At 46.0% G+C, this 20,549-nt stretch overlaps 1 long non-coding RNA gene across 1 annotated transcript; it reads right to left on the bottom strand.

The window, feature by feature from the left end:
• Window positions 1-1,490: 1,490 nt before the first annotated feature.
• On the bottom strand, window positions 1,491-20,101 carry LOC123594630. Its single transcript, XR_006710816.1, has 4 exons — window positions 20,058-20,101; window positions 18,247-18,417; window positions 15,506-15,623; window positions 1,491-1,623 (listed from the first exon to the last, which is right to left on the bottom strand). It is a non-coding gene; the product is annotated as an uncharacterized LOC123594630 (long non-coding RNA).
• Between the last annotated feature and the right edge of the window lie 448 nt (window positions 20,102-20,549).

The following is a 20,549-nucleotide window of genomic DNA, read 5'->3' as shown; positions in this document are numbered from 1 at the left end:
TTCCCACTTGTAGATACGTAAGCTAGAGAACTTCTCGCACGTGTGCGAGGAGGTATAGAAAGAATGCTTACGGCAGTCTTCACCCCGACAACAAAATGCTGAAAATAACCAACGCTCCATCACAAGTAACAAGATCATCAGACTGAGACATTCATCCCCTGGACTGAGCTGCAACAGTGGACACGAATGAACTACAGCCGCATGCGTCAACATGAATGAGACTCAGAGACACAAAGTTCAGTGAAAAGGCCAGGTCACTACAGAATCCATCCAGCTTAAATCCAACTGTCTACTGGTCTAACCGGGGAAGACTAAGCGGTGTATCATTAACAGATATATTCACACCGAGTTAAGAAAACCCCTGAAGCAAACGAGCTGACTGGCAATCTCAAGTCCAGGCTACTGTTCACGTGGAAGGTGAGCAACATGACCTTCTAAGGGGGCTTCTAAGGTGGTGGTGATGTTCTATTTTTGAAGCTGGGTGGTAGGTCCAGGAATGCGCGCTTGATTATTATTATTTAATTTGCGCATATACATTTTACACCGTTACATGTGTAGTTTACGTGTATGGTATAGTTCACACTATGTAGAAATTACAAAACACATAAAAACAGACAATTTTAAAGGGCGGGGTAAAATAAACTAAACATTCTTTTAACTAATGGTATCAAAATTATACTTCTAGTGAACTGTAGTTTGGTTTCATGTTCTGAACACTTAGCTTTTAATGTCTTGCTAATCACGATAGCTTCACGTTAGCTAATTTCTGAAGACTCGTATATACTCAGGGTGACGTATATTGTTAACGATAGCGGGTGTCTATTAATTTTTCAAATGGTCTTCTCTAATAATCTCAGATTTGGGGATAACTACTTGTTAGGTTTCATAAAAGTGTCACCTTTTTGCCTCACAATATGGGTGATGAAAAGCTAGCTCGAACGAGGACGACGGTCCGCTCCTAAGTTTACTTGTATTAGTCCTGGTGTTTTCATCCATCTGAGGATTCTTTGTAAGAATCTCTTGAGGTCCCTATCAGTGTCTCAAGAGTTTATTTCAACTTCTTAATACAGGGGCGCCTGGGTGGCTCAGTCGGTTGAGCGTCCGACTTCAGCTCAGGTCACGATCTCGCGGTCCGTGAGTTCGAGCCCCGCGTCGGGCTCTGGGCTGATGGCTCAGAGCCTGGAGCCTGTTTCCGATTCTGTGTCTCCCTCTCTCTCTCTGCCCCTCCCCCGTTCATGCTCTGTCTCTCTCTGTCTCAAAAATAAAAATCAACGTTAAAAAAAAAAAAAATTAAACTTCTTAATACAATCTCTAAATCCTCTCAAGCGCGAAATCCTCTCAATTACGAAAACTGGTCATTGTTTCTACCAACTGCTGCTGTACAACTATGCCCAAGGACAGGAGCTTAAAACAATAATTCAGTATTATTCAAGATTAACATTTTGTCAGTCAGCAATTTGGACAAGGCACAGTGAGAACAACTCATCTCTGCTTCATGATGCTTGGGACATCATCTAGGATGAGTTGACTGGGAGACAGAACACCGGGGCCACCAGCCATCTCCCCACACGGCCTGTCCATTTGCATAGCTTGCGCTTCCTCACGGCATGGTTGCCCAAGGTTCTAAAAGTGCAATGCAGAAGCGCTTAGTCTCTTCGTACGCTAGCCCCACAACTGGCACAGAGTCACTTCTATCATACACTGCTGGTCAAGTAAGTCACTAAGCTTGGATTCAAGCGGGAGTACAGTTAGATTCCATCTTTCAGACGCAGGAAAGAATCGGCAATCGCATTTAGTTCCATAGAAACACAGCACCAAAAGGGCGCCACCATAAACCCTCCTCACTGGAGAACTGCACATCTTCTCCCAGAAGAGACGTGAAGGTCTCATACACTGACCCACGAAAGAAACTAGGGTCGGTCAGTTATTAGCAAAACCTGTCTCCTTTCTTTTTTGACCAAAATAAACACAATTAGACATTCCTGCATCCCTCTGAGGGGTCCCCACTGCTTTCTAAGGATAGGCAGGCATTGTGGATGCTTGGAAGAGATAAGGATCGCATTGAACGGAGAGATGTGAATTGGCGATTTGCTACGGCTCCACAACCCATGCAGCTGGGCTGCAGAAACTTGAACATTTGAAGTTAAGTGCTCTCAATTGGTTTCCAAATGCCAGTCTCTTGTTTTCGGCACAGAGTTGGCCTGGCTTAGAGACATGAACTGACTGCTAGGTGCGGCTTTAGCAGTCCTGCTGCCCGCTCTGACAGGTGGATGGGTTCCTTTCACGGAGCCAGAGGCCCCACAGCTGCTAATAGTAATTATACTTGGCAGCAATGCATTCCCCTCAGGAAACTCCTGCTGCTTCATTAGGGCTAATTGCCAATAGGCAGTGCAGTTTCCTAGAAGAGGAGGGGACATAAACCCACAGGGAGTTGACAGAACAGCTGTGTGAGCTCAGAGAAGCCAGATGTGGCCATGGGCCATTACAGTGTAGCTGAGGGCTGCTGAATTCATCCAACCCAGTCCTGGAAGCAGAAGAAAAGAAAGAATTTGGTGAGGTAGGCTAAACTCCTCTCCATCTGTACTGTCTTACCAGCTTTTGTGAAAAACGGGAACACACCTCGCTAGACTTCTGACTTTAACGATCAAAACACAACACCTCTATTCTGAACAAACATATCTTACCTTTCGCTGGGGGACTGAAGGCTTCTCCTATAACGAGTTTCATTCATTTATCCATTCAGTACATATTTATATACCTCCTATGTGTCTGGATCGACGCCTGCACTCAGGGTACAAGACGAAGTGCTCTCTGTCTGACGGGAGACAGATCGTATCTAGAGCCTTGCAAGTTAAATTAAGGACTGTGGCTTTATATTAATATGAAATGAAAAGCCACTGAAGCAGAGAAGTGCCGTGATCTTACGTCTCAAAGTATCAGTCTGTTGACTCTGTTGACAGTGACTGCAACGGAGTGAAGGTAGAGGCAAGAACACCCATAGGGAGGCAATGGCAACGAACCAGGTGAGAGGCGATTGGGGCTCAGAGCATCGTGGTTATGGGGAGGTAATCAGAAGGAAGGGGATTGTGAATATATGTGGAAGGTAGAATCAACATAATTTCCTGATGGACTGAATACGGAGGGTAAAAAGGAAGAATATAGATGGCTCCAAAGATCTGGGGCTAAGTAACCCCCCAAAGGATGGAGTTGCCATCAACTGAGATGGAAACACCAGCAGTAGAGCGGGAGGAAAGCAGGAGTTCCATTCGGAATGGTGACTTTGAGAGGTCTGACGTCCAAATGGAGATGTCAAATAAGCAGTCACATGAGCATGCCTCGAGTTGAGGAGAGGGGTCTGGGCTGCAGGTAAATTTGGGGTCATTGGCACACGGACAGAATGTCAACTATTTCAAAATCAAATGAGTTCACCAAAGAAGCGGGCGTAGACAGAGGAAAGATAACGACTGAAAATGGAGCTCGGGAAAGGAGGACCTGGCAAAAGATACTGAGAAAAAACAACCAGGGCGGGAGGAGGAACCCCAAGGGCACGGGGCTTCAGAAGCCACATGGAGGAAGTGCAATTAATGGATGAGGGATATCCGGCTCTGTCTCATAATGCTCGCAGGTCGGGTAACATGAGACCTGAGAGGTGACCATTGCACTGGTATACAGAAAACTCTCAGCACTTAAAATGAAATTTTTAGGAGCACCGGGGTGGCTCAACCAAGTGAGTATCTGAGTCTTGATGTCAGCTCAGGTCAGGATCCCAAGGTCCCGGGATCGAGCCCCCCATCAGGCTCCACACTCGGCGTGGAGCCTGCTTGAGATGCTCTCTGTCCCTCTGCCCCTCTCCCCGGCTCAGGCTCTCTCTCTCTAAAAATAATCATAAAAAATAATAAATAAAATACAATGACATTTTTAACACTTCTGTCTCGGGCTTTAACATCAGTAAAGATGTTTGCAATGCTGACTCCAGAGGGAGTATGTCTCCCCCATACAAGGTAACCTGGTTCTGTTTTTCAGGTTTTTAAAGATGCTAAACAATAAAAATAAAAGCTTCCTTTAATTAGGAGGGGAGCTAAGGTACAGCTGAGGCACGAGCTGGGTGGCACATAGTAGTTGAATAAGGAGAATGGCCCACTTGTCCAGCTTCTGATACAAATTTGATCATATATCCTTCTAACAGTTCACCTTCTTCCTGTAGCCCATACCTCCTCACATTTGCACCACGTCTCTCTCAGCACCTCCCCAACGGTTTCCGTCTGTCTCAGAACATCCAAGGCCTCCTTAATCCAAAGTTGAACTTGGATTATCACTGAATCCACGTCAAGCGTAGAGGGTGCTGGCTGAGAGTCTGGATTCCCAAACTATGCTGCCTGAGTTCAAATCCCAGCTCTACGTGTGTACTAGTCAGTTACCACTGGGTTACGCTGCCTAACAAACAAATGTTGATTACAGCAACAAATACATATTTCTCCTTCATCCGACGTGTAGGTGGCCATAGGTAAGCTGCCTTGAGTATGATCCTGACTCTGGGTCGTGATAGGCTCTGTACCATGTGCCTTCTTGACTGAAGGAGGGATCTTGATTTGAGAAATACATGTTCTAGTGGAAGACAGCAGAGACTAGACTATACTCTGCAAACACTCTTAAAGCTTCTGCTTGGATGTCACATCCACTCATATTTTTTTTTTACTAAATAAAGTAAGTCACATGGTATGGTTTCTACCAGCAATTCCTTCCTTTTCTGTATGTATATGCTGCTATGTCCATCAAAAAGTGGGGCCTGTTTCCCATCCTCTTGAATCTGGACTGGCCTTGTGAACTTGCTTGGACCAACAGAATGTGGCAGGAAGGGTCACTTGAGGATTTTTTTTTTTTATTTTAGTATTATTTTTAATTCTATTTTTTTTTTTAATTTACATCCAAATTAGTTAGCATATGGTGCAACAATGATTTCAGGAGTAGATCCCTTAATGCCCCTTACCCATTTAGCCCAACCCCCCCCCACACCCCCTCCAGGAACCCTCTGTTTGTTCTCCATATTTATGAGTCTCTTATGTTTTGTCCCCCTCCTTATTTTTTATATTATTTTTGTTTCCCTTCCCTTATGTTCATCTGTTTTGTCTCTTAAAGTCCTCATATGAGTGAAGTCATAGGATTTTTGTCTTTCTCTCACTGACTAATTTCACTTAGCATAGTACCCTCCAGTTCCATCCACGTAGCTGCAAATGGTAAGATTTCATTCTTGTAGATTGCCGAGTAATACTCCGTTGTGTATATATACCACATCTTCTTTACCGATTCATCCATCGATGGACATTTGGGCTCTTTCCATACTTTGGCTATTGTTGACAGTGCTGCCATAAACATAGGGGTGCACGTGTCCCTTCGAAACAGCACACCTGTATCCCTTGGATAAATGCCTAGTAGTGTAACTGCTGGGTCGTAGGGTAGTTCTATTTTTAATTTTTCGAGGAACCTCCATACTGTTTTCCAGAGTGGCTGCACCAGCCTGCATGCCCATCACTGGAGGATTTTTTAAGCCCAGCTCTTAAGAAGGCTGGCAGCTTCAACTTCCTGTGTCCTAGGGCACAAGTTGGAAGAAAACCCAGACTGGACAACAGAGTGAATAGAATCCATGTGAAGGGGAGTCCTGAAGGATAAGAGACCATCCTGGCCTCAGCTAGATCCCAGCTGAGGTGGGTACATGAAGAGACCCTAAGTGAGACCAGCAGAGGAAACTCCAGCGGAGCCCCAGCAAAACCACAGAATCATGAGGACTAATCAAGTCGTGTCTTAAGCCACTAACTTCTGGGGTAGTCCGTGTTGCGAGAACAGGTGACTGAAGGACAGGGGTCAAGTCCCCAGTCAACGGAGCAAGAAGGAGGTGTGTGGAGAGGAAAATGAATATGTCCGACGAAGAGCACCGTTTAGCACAGCCCTTCAGGAGCGCTGTGAACTATTTCAATGCTCTGTGCGTCGCCTGCTCCTCTGTAAATGGGAGTGATTTCTTTACTGCAACCCTCTCATTGTATTGTGAGTGTTAAAGTATAAGGGTTAAATAAATAAAGGCATGTGACACATTCAGACTTGGCACAAAAGTTAGATATGTTCTGTTCGACCCCTAGTAAGCCTCTGTTTCTTGCCTTTGTGGTCCCCATAAGGTACCAGTGGGAACCTGGGACCCTCACCCTCATCCAGATCTCTGCCAGCCACAGCCGGTTCTCAAGGAAACGCAATACCACTCGAGTTAGTTAGTGAGCTCTAACCAAGTTTACATTCACACGCTCCGTTACTGTCCCTAAAGCCCCTTTGCTACGTAAGGGAAGCTGTCGGAGCTGGATCACACGCACTGTGTCCGAGACAACCTCCCATCCGCCCAGATGTAGGGCCTGGTACTGGGCCCCAATCACCCATCAAGGGTTCGTCTCTGTGATGGTCCCTTTGGGGATTTCCATGTCCCTCCCACTGACAAACCTCCACGGGGACTATTTCAAACCACGGAAGAAATAAGACAGAAGTCACAGTCTCCTTTCTCCCAGAAGGTTCTTCGGTCCCTGAGGACATTTGCCCACCTCCTGCCCAGAACCAGCTCTGTGCCGTACTGAGTACTGGGAGATAGTGCCTTTACCAGGACCTAAAGGGATATCGGTAGTTACTTTTGGGTAGAGAAATTGCGCCTGTTTTGGTTTTTTTTTTTCTTCTTATTTCAATCTCTTTTCTCTTTCTCCCTCAGAAAATTCTGTGTAGCTTTCTATTTTTTTTTTTTTTTACCATAGGAATGTATTATTTATAACTAGAAAACGATAAATCAAAGGAGAAAAGAATGTGAGCGCTTTTGAAAAAAAATCCCCCCAGTGGTGTCTCAATATTTGAACATGCAACTCTATTAAATTATGCAAACTTAAGGTTGCTTATCAAATTCCCTGTAATTCATGACATGTTAAATTGATGTTGGAGTCTTGACCTACTGAAATTGAATCAAGGCCTATACACACACACACACACACACACACACACACACACACACACACCAAATACTTCTTACTGTCTAAAAGGATGCTTATCAGCATCTCTGAATCTATCCTGATAGTCACTGTATTTTATGTGCAGAACAAATCTTCCCCTCTAATACTTAGGCCCAGGTAAGGTTTTTCTTATTCAAGTAATATATGACGAAGCCAACCGATCAAAAGATGTTACCATTGAAAAGACAGTTTGTTACTCACAGATCCCCGAAAGAAGGGGCACGCCACACCGCGCAGGGTCGCACAGGCACAGAGAACAGCGTGGATCAGGAGGCAGAAAGAGTAAAGAGACAATGTGGGTAGAAGCCTTTACTGTGGTTTTCGCTGCAAGGACAGGATAAACAGGTTTAGGGTTGCCTAGTTTGGATAATCTCTGCAGTGTGGTCTGGGGCTGTCCTGAGTTGTCTGACTGGGCCCCGGGGTGATTAGGACCTGGGAATATCAGCCTGGAATGGAAGAGCCAGGCGGAAGAGGCGGACGGACGAGGTATGGGGTCTGGATTTGTTCGTTTGCATATGAAAGGCACACTCCAGGTCGAACTGTCTGTTTTCTCCAGGAATTAGCCAACCCTGGGAGGGACCATCCCTTTCGGGTCAGCTGTCCCCCACCCCCACCCCAGCCCCTGATTCCAAAGCATCGAGAATAGAGACAAAAGAAAGAAAAAGAAAAGAGAAAATACCACTAATACATGAGTCTTGATTAGGAACCATCCTGATGCATCAGGCGAGTTTCTATGTCCCTGTCCCTCATTGAAAGGAAGGGGGCTAGAGGGGGCCACAGTCCAAATCTGTCCACCGAAAGCACAGGCTCACAAGGCTCTCAAGTCAGAGGGCCCCTTTCCATATAGTCCCGGTTTGGGTGTTGTTTTAAAGAAATTTGTTTCTCTTTCTGAATTAACAACTGATCTAGATGCACACAGTACTAATTAATACTTAAATATTTGTTAAATAATTTAACTAATGAATGAGTGCAGAAAAGAGGACATCTGGGGAAAAGAGTACATGAGTACAGGTGTCTAATTCTCTCTCCATTGTTTATGATCCTTGGAATTTCACCAACCAAATTTAAAATGGAAGAACACTGTTTGCTAAAATTAGTGCTGATTCCCTTCCCTGGGCCAGATGACTTACATACTAGAAATTTCACTGATTTAAATGCACTAATTCAGTGGTTCTTGGTATATTCACAATTGTACACCATTCATCACGAGCATCCCAAGAGATTCTTAGAAGTATTTGCTAAAAGAACTGAGACTTTCTTCCAATTCAGAGGGAGGGGGTCCAACATCAACTTAGCATGTTGTGAATTACAGGGAATTTGAAAAGCAACCTTAAGTTAACATAACTGGTGTTGCATGTTTAAATACTGAGACATCGTTGGGGACATTTTTTTTTTAAGCCTCACATTTTTTCTCCTTCGATTGTTTTTTAGTTACAAACAATACATTCTTATAGTATGACATAAAAAGTTATACAAAATATTCTGAGGGAGGGAGAAGGAGAGAGGAGGGGGGGAAAAGCCAGGTGAAGTTTCTCTATCAAGGGGTAACTACCGTTATCATTTTAGGTCCTGCCGAAAGCTCTGTCTCCCAGTACTCACTACGACACAGAGCTGGTTCTGGGCAGGAGGTGGGTAAATGTCCTCAGGGACCAAAGAATATTCCGGGAGAAAAGAGACCATGACCTCTGTCTTACTTCTTTCAGGGCTTGAAATCCTCCCAATGGAATTCTGTCAGTACGAAGGACCGCATTTTAGGAAAATTAGAGGTGGAGGGAGGTGCATTCGAGGAAGATTAGTAAGAGAAATCTACAACTTTACGAGAAGTAAATGAGGGCTGATTATATATGTATTTCCCATAAACGTTGAGGGAAAGCTTGGGGAATAGGTTAAAGAAAAAGGCAATGTATGAATTGAAATGCTCATATATTACCAGTGGGAATATAAAATGGTACAGCCACTACCGAAAAGTCTGGTGGTTCCTTGAAAAACTGAACACAGAACTGTCAAATGACCCAACAAATCCACATCTAGGTATACACCTCCAAAGACCTAACAACAGGTGTCCAAACAAAAACTGGTACTTGAAGGTTCGGGCAACGCTATTCACACCAGCCAAAAGGTAGGACCAATCCACGTAAATGGGCATCTCCTACAAATAGAATAGTACAAGATGTGGTCTTTTATGATTGAGGGTTTTTTTTTTTTTTCATTTATTATAATATTTTCAAGGTCCACGTTGTAGCACGTGTCAGAGCTTCAGTGCTTTTCGTGACTGGATAATACTATGTGGTACGTATATACTACATTTCGTTTATCCAATCATCTCTTGATGGTCTTGGGTTGTTTATACCTCCTGACTAAACACATTTACACGAAATGTCCAGAATGGGCAGACCACGGAGAGACAAAGCTGATTAGTAACTGCCAGAGGCTGGAGAGTGAAGGAGCCAGGGGCAAGTGGGGGTGGGAAGTGACTTCCCGTGGGCACAAGGTTTTCTTCAGAGGCGATGAAAATGTTCTGCAATTAGATTACGGTGTTTTCATGGGGAATATATATATATATATATATATATATATATATATATATATATATATATATATTTCTCTTACTAACCCTCCCTCTAATGCATCTTCTTTCCCCTCTATTTTCCCTAAAACACAGTCTTAGAGAATGAAAGGAGAGGGGAGAAAGAAAGGAATAAGGAAGCAGGGGAATACTGGAGCAGGAACCACAGCAATTCCCGCCCTACACAGTTTGGGTTCCTCTGACGACAGAACTTGATGAGGTAGGGATGCAGGTCATTTGTTTGGGAGTGGATCCCAAAACGGAGGAGCGAAAGTTAAGGGAGAGTGCGAGAGGGAAGGAGAACTGGCCGCTGTAAAGGTGCTTTAGGCAGCTTACAGTGACTCGATTCCATGAAGACCACCAAACGGCCCATAGAAGACCTTCCAGAATCGTCCACCTGACAAGCGGGAGTATTTATCCACGGGCTCTTGTCCCCCAGGGCTTGATGGTGGCCCCAGGAATGGTAACTCATGGGAAGTCCTTCAGTGGGCATTCAGCATGTCCCTGGTATTGCGGAAGGCCAGGGGCAGAAGGGAAGGAGCAGTTAAGAGGTGTGTCGGTGGGACAATGGCGCCACGTGCTACATGCCCTCTCTCACTTACTACGGGATTCTTTTAAAATTACTTTTGCTGGGGCACCTGGGTGGCTCAGTCAGTTGGGGATCCGACTTCAGCTCAGGCCATGAGCTCACGGCTCATGAGTTCAAGCCCCGCCTCGGGCTCTGTGCTGACAGCTCAGAGCCTGGAGCCTGCTTCAGATTCTCTCTCTCTCTCTCTCTCTCTCTCTCTGTGCCCCTCTCCCACTCACTCAGTCTGTCTGTCTCTCTCAAAGATAAACAAACATTAAAATTGTTACTAAAAGATTGTTTTTGCTGGAACAGAATTTCTATGCAACACAGAGGACAGATCATAATAAGACACAATGGTGAATTGTGACAAATGTATATGCCTGTGAACACACCGCCTCATTTAAGATATGGAACTTTTCCATTATCCCCAAAAGTCCCTTGTGCCCCTTGTAGCCAGTCCCTGCCCATGACCTCCCCCAACCCAGTCCCCATCCCAGCCAACAACTGTTCCGATTTCTGTCACCACGGATTAGGTTCAACTGTTTGAGAACTGCACATAAATTGAATCATATATACTAGGTACTCTTGATTCTGGTTTCTTTTGCTCAAAGACACATTCTTTTTTTTTTTTAATTTCAGGAGAACTTAGTGATTCGTCATTTACATATGACACCCAGTGCTCATGCCAACAAGTGGCCTCCTTAATGCCTATCACCCATTTAGCCCATCGCCCCACCCCCCTCCCTTCCAGCAACCCTCAGTTTGTTTTCTGTATTTAAGAGTCTCTTATGGTTGCCTCCCTCTCTGTTTTTATCTTATTTTTCCTCTCCCTGTGTGCCTGTTTTGTTTCTTAAATTCCACGTGTGAGTGAGATCATGACATTTGTCTTTGTCTGACTGACTTATATCGCTTAGCATAATACGCTCTAGTTCCCTCCACGTTGTTGCAAATGGCAAGATTTCATTCTTTTTGATGGCTGAGTAATATTCCATTGTATATACACCACATCTTCTTTATCCTCAGTTGATGGACATCTGGCTGTTTCCATAATTTGGCTATCGTTGATAGTGCTGCTATAAACACTGGGGTGCACGTGCCCCTTCAAGTCAGCATGTTTTGCATCTTTTGGATAAACATCTAGTGGTACAATTGCTGGGTCATAGGATAGCTCTATTTTTAATTTTTTGAGGAACCTCCATACTGTTTTCCAAAGTGGCTGCACTAGTTTGCATTCCCACCAGCAATGGGGTCCCCTCTTTCCGCATCCTCACCAACATCTGTTGTTTCCTGAGTTGTTCATTTTAGCCATTCTGAACGACGGGAGGTGGTATCTCATTGTGGTTTGGATTTGTATTTCCCTGATGATGCGTGGTGTTGAGCATCTTTTCATGTGTCGGTTGGCCATCTGGATGTTTTCTTTGGAAAAGTGTCTGTTCATGTCTTTGGCCGATTTATTCACTGGATTATTTGTTTTTTGGGTGTTGAGTTTGATAAGTTCTTCATAGATTTTGGATACCAACCCTTTATCTGATATGCCATTTGCGAATATCTTCTCCCATTCTGTTGTTTTGCTGTCAACAAAACATTCTTGAGAATCACTCCTAATGTTGCCTGATCAGTAGCTTAATCCTTTTCACTGCTGATAATGTCAAATGATACACCACAGATACACCACAATCTGTTTATTCATTATCCCACTGATGGAAATTTGGATCATCGCCAGGTTTTGGCTAAGATGAGGAAGACTTAGGAACATTCTTATATAATCTTTTGTGGCAATTTTTATACATTTCTTAGGTTTTTAAAAATTCCTTTTGAATACATGGAGTTGTCTTGTTATGTAGTTACTCTCATTGCTCCCTAAATTTCAGTGGAAGACAGAGAAGGGGCCGGGAAGAGGCAAAGGAAAAAGTCAGGCTCTGCTGTGTTTCCCAGAAGGGCCATCACATCCCATGGCCAATCGGACATTTGTTATAAGGAATGTATTTAATATATGCATTTAATCCTGTCGTATGAGAAGTAGTCAGAATACTTCTTTAAAAGTATGCCCTTACTATCAAAAAATATGAGCAACAGATATCCCTGAGTCCCGCTATCCCTTTAACATACACTCAAGGTATCCAGGGTTTGGGGTTCCTACTTTCTTCACTTCTGTAAAATTTGAATTTCCTATGAGTATGCCTTATTTTATAATCAGAAAAACAATAAAGATTCTTGAGGTCTGTTCAATGTGGGTGAATCTCTAAGAACATGCCTCCTCTCCCTCAAAATCACCATTATGATGGAATTTAATGATATCCAACACTATATATATATATATATATATATATATATATATATACATATACATATATATAGTATGTATTATGTGTGTGTGTATATATATATATATTCATAAATAAAGAGAAAATATTACACATTTGACAGAAAAAAGTCTTGAACAGCCTGGAGCTGAGAAGTTATCAAATTATGGCCCCATTACCCTCTCCCACAAGAAATGACTAAAATCTACCAAATAAGATCAGCATAATAAAGAAAGTACAAACAGTAAAGATTTTTAAGTGTAAGAATCAAAATACTGTTTTATTCAACAGATGAAGTCAGAGAATCGAAAGTACAGACCATTAAAGATCCGAGTGATTTCTCAGCAGACATTTTGTTCTTGGGTGTTCTCTTAACCCCGGCCCTGCCTTCTAGGTGGTCCGTAGGGTCTTGCCAGGAATCCCCTCCAGGCCCGGGCTCTCCTTACACTGCCCTAAGACTCTGTTCCTCCCCCTCAAGTCCCCACTGTTTCACCTCCTAGCCTTGTCACCTCCATTAAAACCCTCTTTCCTGTGCCACACACACTGAGTTCTCCCGACTGCCAAGTTTATGAGTTATTAACCCCCCTGGGAGACAGACAAAGACCCTTCTTCTCTCTGCAGGAAGCGCATACATTTCAGCAGTAGCCTTCCAGCAGCATCTCCCCTGCCTCCGTGGTCTAACCTAAAATGCTAGCGTGGGCAGTGGGGGTCCCACGCCCTCTAGGAACAGGGTGCTTATGGCAGCGCTATTTAAGGGCCAGGCAGAGCTTCCAGTGACAGCATGCAGACGACCACCTCCTCTGCTCATGGCGTGTCCTGCCTCTACTATTCACCCTCAAGGATGGAGATCCTACGGCAGAAAATCAGGAAGAGCCATTTTTTAGCTGCTGCTGGCGCACAGCTGAGAGTTGACTCGGTTCTCGCTATGGAGCCGGGATATGTCATGCTTGGAAAAGCTATTGGCGCAGGGGGTGATCTCATTAAAATCATAAAATAAACTAAAGCAATCAACACTGCATCCTTGGAAAGCTGGAAGAAGGCAGGAGCTCTGAAACTGCTGGTAGGCAAAAAGATCCTTTTTCACAAGGCTGGGGGGGGGGGGGGGGGTGGGGGGTGGAGATTCCAGCTCCAATTCTTGCACTTAGGTGTCTGAATGCATGCATACCCGTCTAATCACATACCTTGCTTCTTTGGCACTCACGCATACAAGATAATCGGCCTTGATACGTTAAAAAGTCAGCATCACCCAGCAATTTCCATCTTTGGTATATACCCAAGAGAAAAACGTAATGTATTTTCATGAAGAGACACGGATAGGAAGTTTCATAACAGTGCTAGTCATAATAGCCTCACACTGGAAACCACAAAACAATCAGCAATAGGAGAATGGATAAATAATGCAGCGACGAGAATGAACGATCTTCAACTTTGCACAGAATACGGTTGGAGCGTCATACAGGCCTCATGCTTAGTGACGGAAGCCAGGCGCAAGGGAGCACAGTACAGGAGGACATTCACGTACAGCATACACAGGCCGGTTTAGTAGGATTTTAGGACTCAAGACAGTGGTTACCCATGGAGGCACGTGGTGACCATGCAGGAGGCTCGAGGGAGCTCATGTTCTGTTTTGTTTCGTTTTGATCTGGGTGCTGGTTTCGTGGGAGCAACCTGCTTTGAAATCTCACTGATGTGCACCTTTGTGTGTATATTATAATGTAATAAAAATTCATTTGACAAGCATAAGGCTTCAGTTAGGCAAGATGAACACGCTCTACAGATCTGCTATGCAACACCGTACCAACAGTCAACAATAACGTATCCCGCGCTTAGAAATCTGTTAGGAGGGGAGGTCGCATGTTAAGCGCACCTGCCGGAGTAAAAAGTTTTTTTTTTTTTTTTCTTTCAACGTTTATTTATTTTGGGGACAGAGAGAGACAGAGCATGAACGGGGGAGGGGCAGAGAGAGAGGGAGACACAGAATCGGAAACAGGCTCCAGGCTCTGAGCCATCAGCCCAGAGCCCGACGCGGGGCTCGAACCCACGGACCGCGAGATCGTGACCTGGCTGAAGTAGGACGCTTAACTGACTGCGCCACCCAGGCGCCCCGGAGTAAAAAGTTTTTAAATGTGGTTTGGTCATTAGACAAAATTCTCAGCATCAGACTGTGACAGAGGCCCAGGGACTGTAAATTGCAGGGAAGGAAATCTAGAGTAGCAGCCAATGGTCGAGTGGTATAAGGTACGTTCTGTGGCTGATATCTATTCAGGAAAGAACTTGCAAAAGTAGAGGAAAGGAAGTGTGTCAAGTTTTACTACGTCCCTTCTTGGAAAAACCACAATATACCAATACCGATACCAAAAATGTCTCCCATCAACAGACTTAACCAGCAAAAAAGAAGGTCACGCGTCAGTGCGGGACGCAACCAACCCATGGAATTTCTTCCCTCCACTGACAGCCGCAAACAGTATCATTATGTTCTTATTCGAAGAAGCAATGAGAATCTAAAAGCAATTGCTTTCCCTTGTTTTTTTTTTTTTTTTTTTTTTTTTTTTTTTTTTTTTTTCAACGTTTATTTATTTTGGGGACAGAGAGAGACAGAGCATGAACGGGGGAGGGGCAGAGAGACAGGGAGACACAGAATCGGAAACAGGCTCCAGGCTCTGAGCCATCAGCCCAGAGCCCGACGCGGGGCTCGAACTCACGGACCGCGAGATCGTGACCTGGCTGAAGTCGGACGCTTAACCGACTGCGCCACCCAGGCGCCCCATCCCTTGTTTTTCATGTTGATAACTGGCTCCAGATCCTCAGACTGGAACAGGACAATGTGTCTGAGGTCTGTGGGTAGGATCCTTGAGCCCAAAAGGAACGACCCGGAGCAAAGACAAAGGATGGTGAGGGTGGTAGCTGGAAAGCAATCTGGCGCTGCCTCCAACTGAGAGCGCTGGACGGAGGCTTGAAGGCAAGCAGACGCCGGCAACGGGCTGGGGGAGCGAGATAGGGACTTTGGGGAAAGAGGACTAGGAAGCCAGCGACTTACCAAATTCTCCTGTTAGGCAGGCCCTGGCACCGACTCCCTGTGGGGGCCACGCCCGTTGCTCAACACCCAGCCAGCCAACATGCCGGTCCAGACACGCACAGGTGAAAGTCCTCAAATGCTAGGGCCAGAGGAGACAGGCATTCAGAGAACCATACACGAAGAAGACAATTGAACATCATCTCATACCGGCACAGCAGAAAACTCTCTGATGCGGGGCGCCTGGATGCCTCGGTCGGTTAAGCGTCCGGCTCGTGATTTGGGCTCAGGTCGTGATCTCACAGTTCGTGGGTTCAAGCCTGCTTGAGATTCTCTGTCTCTCCCTCGCTCTCTGCCCCTCCACCACTTGTGCTGCCTCTCTCTCAAAATAAATAACTTTGTAAAAAAGAATCCTAAAAAAAAAAATCTCTGATGAAACTGTGGCAAGGATAATGAGGCTCTGTTGAGTTAGTTTTTCCTCCCAAGAACAAAGAATTCCTTTGGGATAAGCTGGGTACCTTTGCAATCCACCGATCTCCTTACTCCCAAGGTCCCTTTCCCCCACAGCATTCTTTCTCATGCTTTCAGGCTCCACAGATCCCCTGGAGATGTTGGCAAAATGCAGATTCTGACTTGTGGCTCTGGACCGGGGCCTAAGATTCTGCATTTCTAGCAAATTCCCAAGTGACCAAGTGATGCTGATGCTACGGGTCCGAAGATCACAAGTTGAGCAGCAAGATCCCAAAACAGGGATTTTTTTTTTTTTTTTTCAACGTTTATTTATTTTGGGGACAGAGAGAGACAGAGCATGAACGGGGGAGGGGCAGAGAGAGAGGGAGACACAGAATCGGAAACAGGCTCCAGGCTCTGAGCCATCAGCCCAGAGCCTGACGCGGGGCTCGAACTCACGGACCGCGAGATCGTGACCTGGCTGAAGTCGGACGCTTAACCGACTGCGCCACCCAGGCGCCCCTTTTTTTTTTTTTTTTTTTTAATGATCATAGAAGCCTGACAGAAGGCTCTTACCAATATTTTCCAATTGTATTTGAATATACACTAATAGTCTCTGGAAGATACAAAGACACTATCGACAGGGGCGCCTGGGTGGCGCAGTCGGTTAAGCGTCCGACTTCAGCCGGGTCACGATCTCGCGGTCCGGGAGTTCGAGCCCCGCGTCGGGCTCTGGGCTGATGGCTCAGAGCCTGGAGCCTGTTTCCGATTCTGTGTCTCCCTCTCTCTCTGCCCCTCCCCCGTTCATGCTCTGTCTCTCTCTGTCCCCAAAATAAATAAACGTTGAAAAAAAAAATTAAAAAAAAAAAAAAAAAAAGACACTATCGACAGTGATGGTGGGGTGTGGACACTGGCTGACGGAGAACAGAGGTGGGAGAAATACCGTTGCCTATATACGATCTGTACTTTGTGATTCATGAGCCATGTGAAGATATAGCCACCCAAGAAATTAAATAAATAAATTTACAGCAGGGAGGGGGAAAAAAAAAAACACACCAAGGATTCATTTATTCCATCTGGTTTGTTCCTAGGGAGTAAAGCGGGCACCCGTATCATCCGTCTCAACGTTTTGATTCATTCCGTAACGTGGTAAAAGCGAAGCCTGCGCCATTGTGCGGAGAAGGAATTAGCATCCAGGAAGCACTAGGCTTGATCACAAGGGTCCCTCGTCTTGTCGTGCGGGCACTGACAGTGAGTGCTGTCACCAAGATGTGGGGCGGTTTCAGTGACTAATAACTAAATGGCAGGCTGCATACTTCAACGCAAGCACCCATCTAAGATATAATTCATTAGTAAGATAAAGAAGCCCGTTAAGGTCGCAGCTCCATCCAAGTCATGGATTTTCCGGCGTTAAGCGTCACCAAAGCCAAGCTGTTAGGATCAGGCACAGGACTGACACGCACACGGCACTGAAGCCTGAGTGGGAAACTGAACACTCGGTTGGAGGGGGGCGTATGTCCTTTAATCAAACCACTGATTTCCAAATACATTTCGGACAGTGATTTCTTCAACTTACGACGTACTCGTAAGCAGAGAACTTGACTAAAAAGAGGGTTAAGGGGGCCGGATATTTACTGGTAAGCTTTTTAATGAAGGACGGTATGCAAAGAGAAGTGCACAAATCAGAAGTATGTACGGATTGGTGGAATTGGTAAAGGAATCAAGAAACAGAACATGTTCAGAACAGCAGAAAGCACTCCTTGTGTTTCCTTCCAGTCCTTAACCCCCACCCCAAGGTAGCCTCTATTTTGACTTCTTTTTAAAAAAATTTTTTTTTCAACGTTTATTTATTTTTGGGACAGAGAGAGACAGAGCATGAACGGGGGAGGGGCAGAGAGAGAGGGAGACACAGGATCGGAAACAGGCTCCAGGCTCTGAGCCATCAGCCCAGAGCCCGACGCGGGGCTCGAACTCCCGGACCGCGAGATCGTGGCCTGGCTGAAGTCGGACGCTTAACCGACTGCGCCACCCAGGCGCCCCTACTTTGACTTCTAATAGCACAGTAGTCATGTCTGTTTTGAACGGGACAGAACGGAATCATACTACTTTACTTGTAAGATTTTAATTAGCACCCTCGCGATCCCCTGTTCTAATCACCAAGTGGTACGTCTTTGTCTCTACGCTCAGAAAGGGGTGGCCGTGCGTAGCCGGCTGATTAACTCAGCGATCAGAGGACATCCATAAACCACTGTGTGCTATTTTTTTTTTTTCCAAAGGACTGCATGAGGGAACGTCATGCCCCCGAATTACAACACCCCTCTATAAAAGGACACATCCCAGGACAGCATCTTTATCTCCATTCTCTTTCCAAGTCATCAATTTTAAATTACCAAGTGACCCAGAGGCACTGCAGCTTCCAGGTCCGCAATCTCTTCTGAGTCAGGAATGAGAGCGGAGAGGATAAATCTTTCGCCTGTCAACAAACCCTGAAACAACAATACCCCTGGTTAGCCTCGTTAGGAAGAAATTCCATTCTCTTACGCGCTGGGGAGGAGAGAGGCTGCAGCTGCGGAAATTCGATTATCTCCTCCGCCGGGGCAAGATGGGGCAAGACCAGGGGTGACTTCATTTCGGATTTAGTGGGTGACTAAGTGGGGTCCTTGAGGGAGGACTTTTGGGTGCGGGCGCTCTGGGCAGGGAAGATATATAAAGTGGCACAAAGAAGAATTCAGAGGAAAACGCTATACAGGTACTTGATCAAGATGCTGACACAACACAGGGGCGCCTGGGTGGCGCAGTCGGTTAAGCGTCCGACTTCAGCCAGGTCACGATCTCGCGGTCCGGGAGTTCGAGCCCCGCGTCGGGCTCTGGGCTGATGGCTCGGAGCCTGGAGCCTGTTTCCGATTCTGTGTCTCCCTCTCTCTCTGCCCCTCCCCCGTTCATGCTCTGTCTCTCTCTGTCCCCAAAATAAATAAACGTTGAAAAAAAAAAATTAAAAAAAAAAAAAAAAGATGTTGACACAACACAGACTCGGAAATCTATGTAGCATGGGTGTCAGGAATCAGGGCTATTTATGAGCACGCAAAGGATATTGGCTACCGAAAGGAGAGCGGCACTCTTACTCTGCCACTTTTTCCCTCAGAAAATCTCTCGGGCTGAAGCCTACCTCACTCCGTGTCAAACCCAGCAAGACTGAGGAGGGAATAAAAGCCATGGGGAGGAACCTGAAGAACAAAAGCCCATTTTGTGATCGCGGGAGAGATGAAAGCTTCCTTCGTGGTCCAGAACAAAACCGTCACGGCTCCAGAATGTAAGGGTTTAAGACAAAACGTTCACCCACGTCAAGTCCCGTTACAACATCCAGATGCATGTTACAGAGCCCGATGTCTTGATTAGGTGGCACGCGCCATCTTAGGTGAGGTGAGTCGCCGAGGCAACTCGCAAGGCTTTCAGTCGGCAAACCTTCACAGTTGGCATGAAACGAGATGCGTTCCCTGATCTTAGGAAACTCACCCCAGGGTCGCGATGAGCATCACCTGGGAGTGGAGTTGAACTGGGGACGCCCGAGCCCCTCCCCACTCCCCACTCCGGAACCAGGATCTGCACTGGGACAAGATTCCCAGGTGGTTTACACCCACAGGTACATGGGAGACGCTTTGAGCCTAAATGAACTCTAGTTCAGTTATTCTCAACCCCGGTCACACGTCAGAACATCCTGGAGGATCTGAAAAGCCCTGCTTCCCCCTAGAGCAGTGTGTCGCAAGAGGAGCCTGGGTTCACAACGTGCGGGGGGAACAGTGTTGGTGTATTCCAGGATCCGCAGGTAGAGCCGAGTGGTAGGGGCGGCAGGAAAGGCTGTTCCAGGGCGACGTTCAGGTCACTGGAACCAGTAAGGGTTTTATTTGATGGGGAGCCACTGGCGGGTTTTGAACTGGTACTAGCTTGTAAGCCTTCAGGATATGAAAAAAACTCAAGCCCTGACGCCATTAAAAAGCAAAAGAAAACTCCTACATATTAACTTAGCGTGGTTGGTCTATGAATGGAGGGTAGAAACCAAAACTTTGTCAGGATAACAGAAATCGCAGAGAAAAATGAATTAAGGAAAGCCACAGGCTGAAGTCCTTACCTGGTGTTGCGAAACAGTCGCTCAGCTGGCAGCGTGGGAGGGAGCGGCAGCGGGAGCAGGAGAGAGGAGAGGGAGAGAGATTTGGGGACCGGGAGCGGGAGCGAGCGTGCCAGAGAGAGCGCCCCTCCGTGGATAGGAGGTTATTTACAAGAGAGCGTAATAGATCGGACACTTCCCAGGCTGCTTCTGGGGCGGCGCCCTCCTCCGCCTCCAACACTTCCTTTTCTGCCAGACCTCCAACACTACATCCGTTTTTGCCAGACCCTTACTAATGTTCCCCTGAGAGAAGTCACTAACCTCAGTTACGTGAGCTCTGGTAGAGTCTGTGTGCATGGCTCCTGTCCTCATCCTGAAATGGGCCAGCCTCCCTTCTCCCTCCAAATCCCGAAAGTCATGATTCTGGCGGCGGCGGGGGGGGGGGGGGGGGGGGGGGGGGGGGTGATGACAGAGCAGAGTCAAAAGAAGCGAGAGATGAAGAAAGGCAGGGTGCGA

Source organism: Leopardus geoffroyi, chromosome X, assembly GCF_018350155.1.
Source record: "Leopardus geoffroyi isolate Oge1 chromosome X, O.geoffroyi_Oge1_pat1.0, whole genome shotgun sequence".
In the NCBI taxonomy this organism is placed as follows: Eukaryota; Metazoa; Chordata; class Mammalia; order Carnivora; family Felidae; genus Leopardus; species Leopardus geoffroyi.
This window is presented reverse-complemented; position numbering and strand designations above follow the sequence as displayed.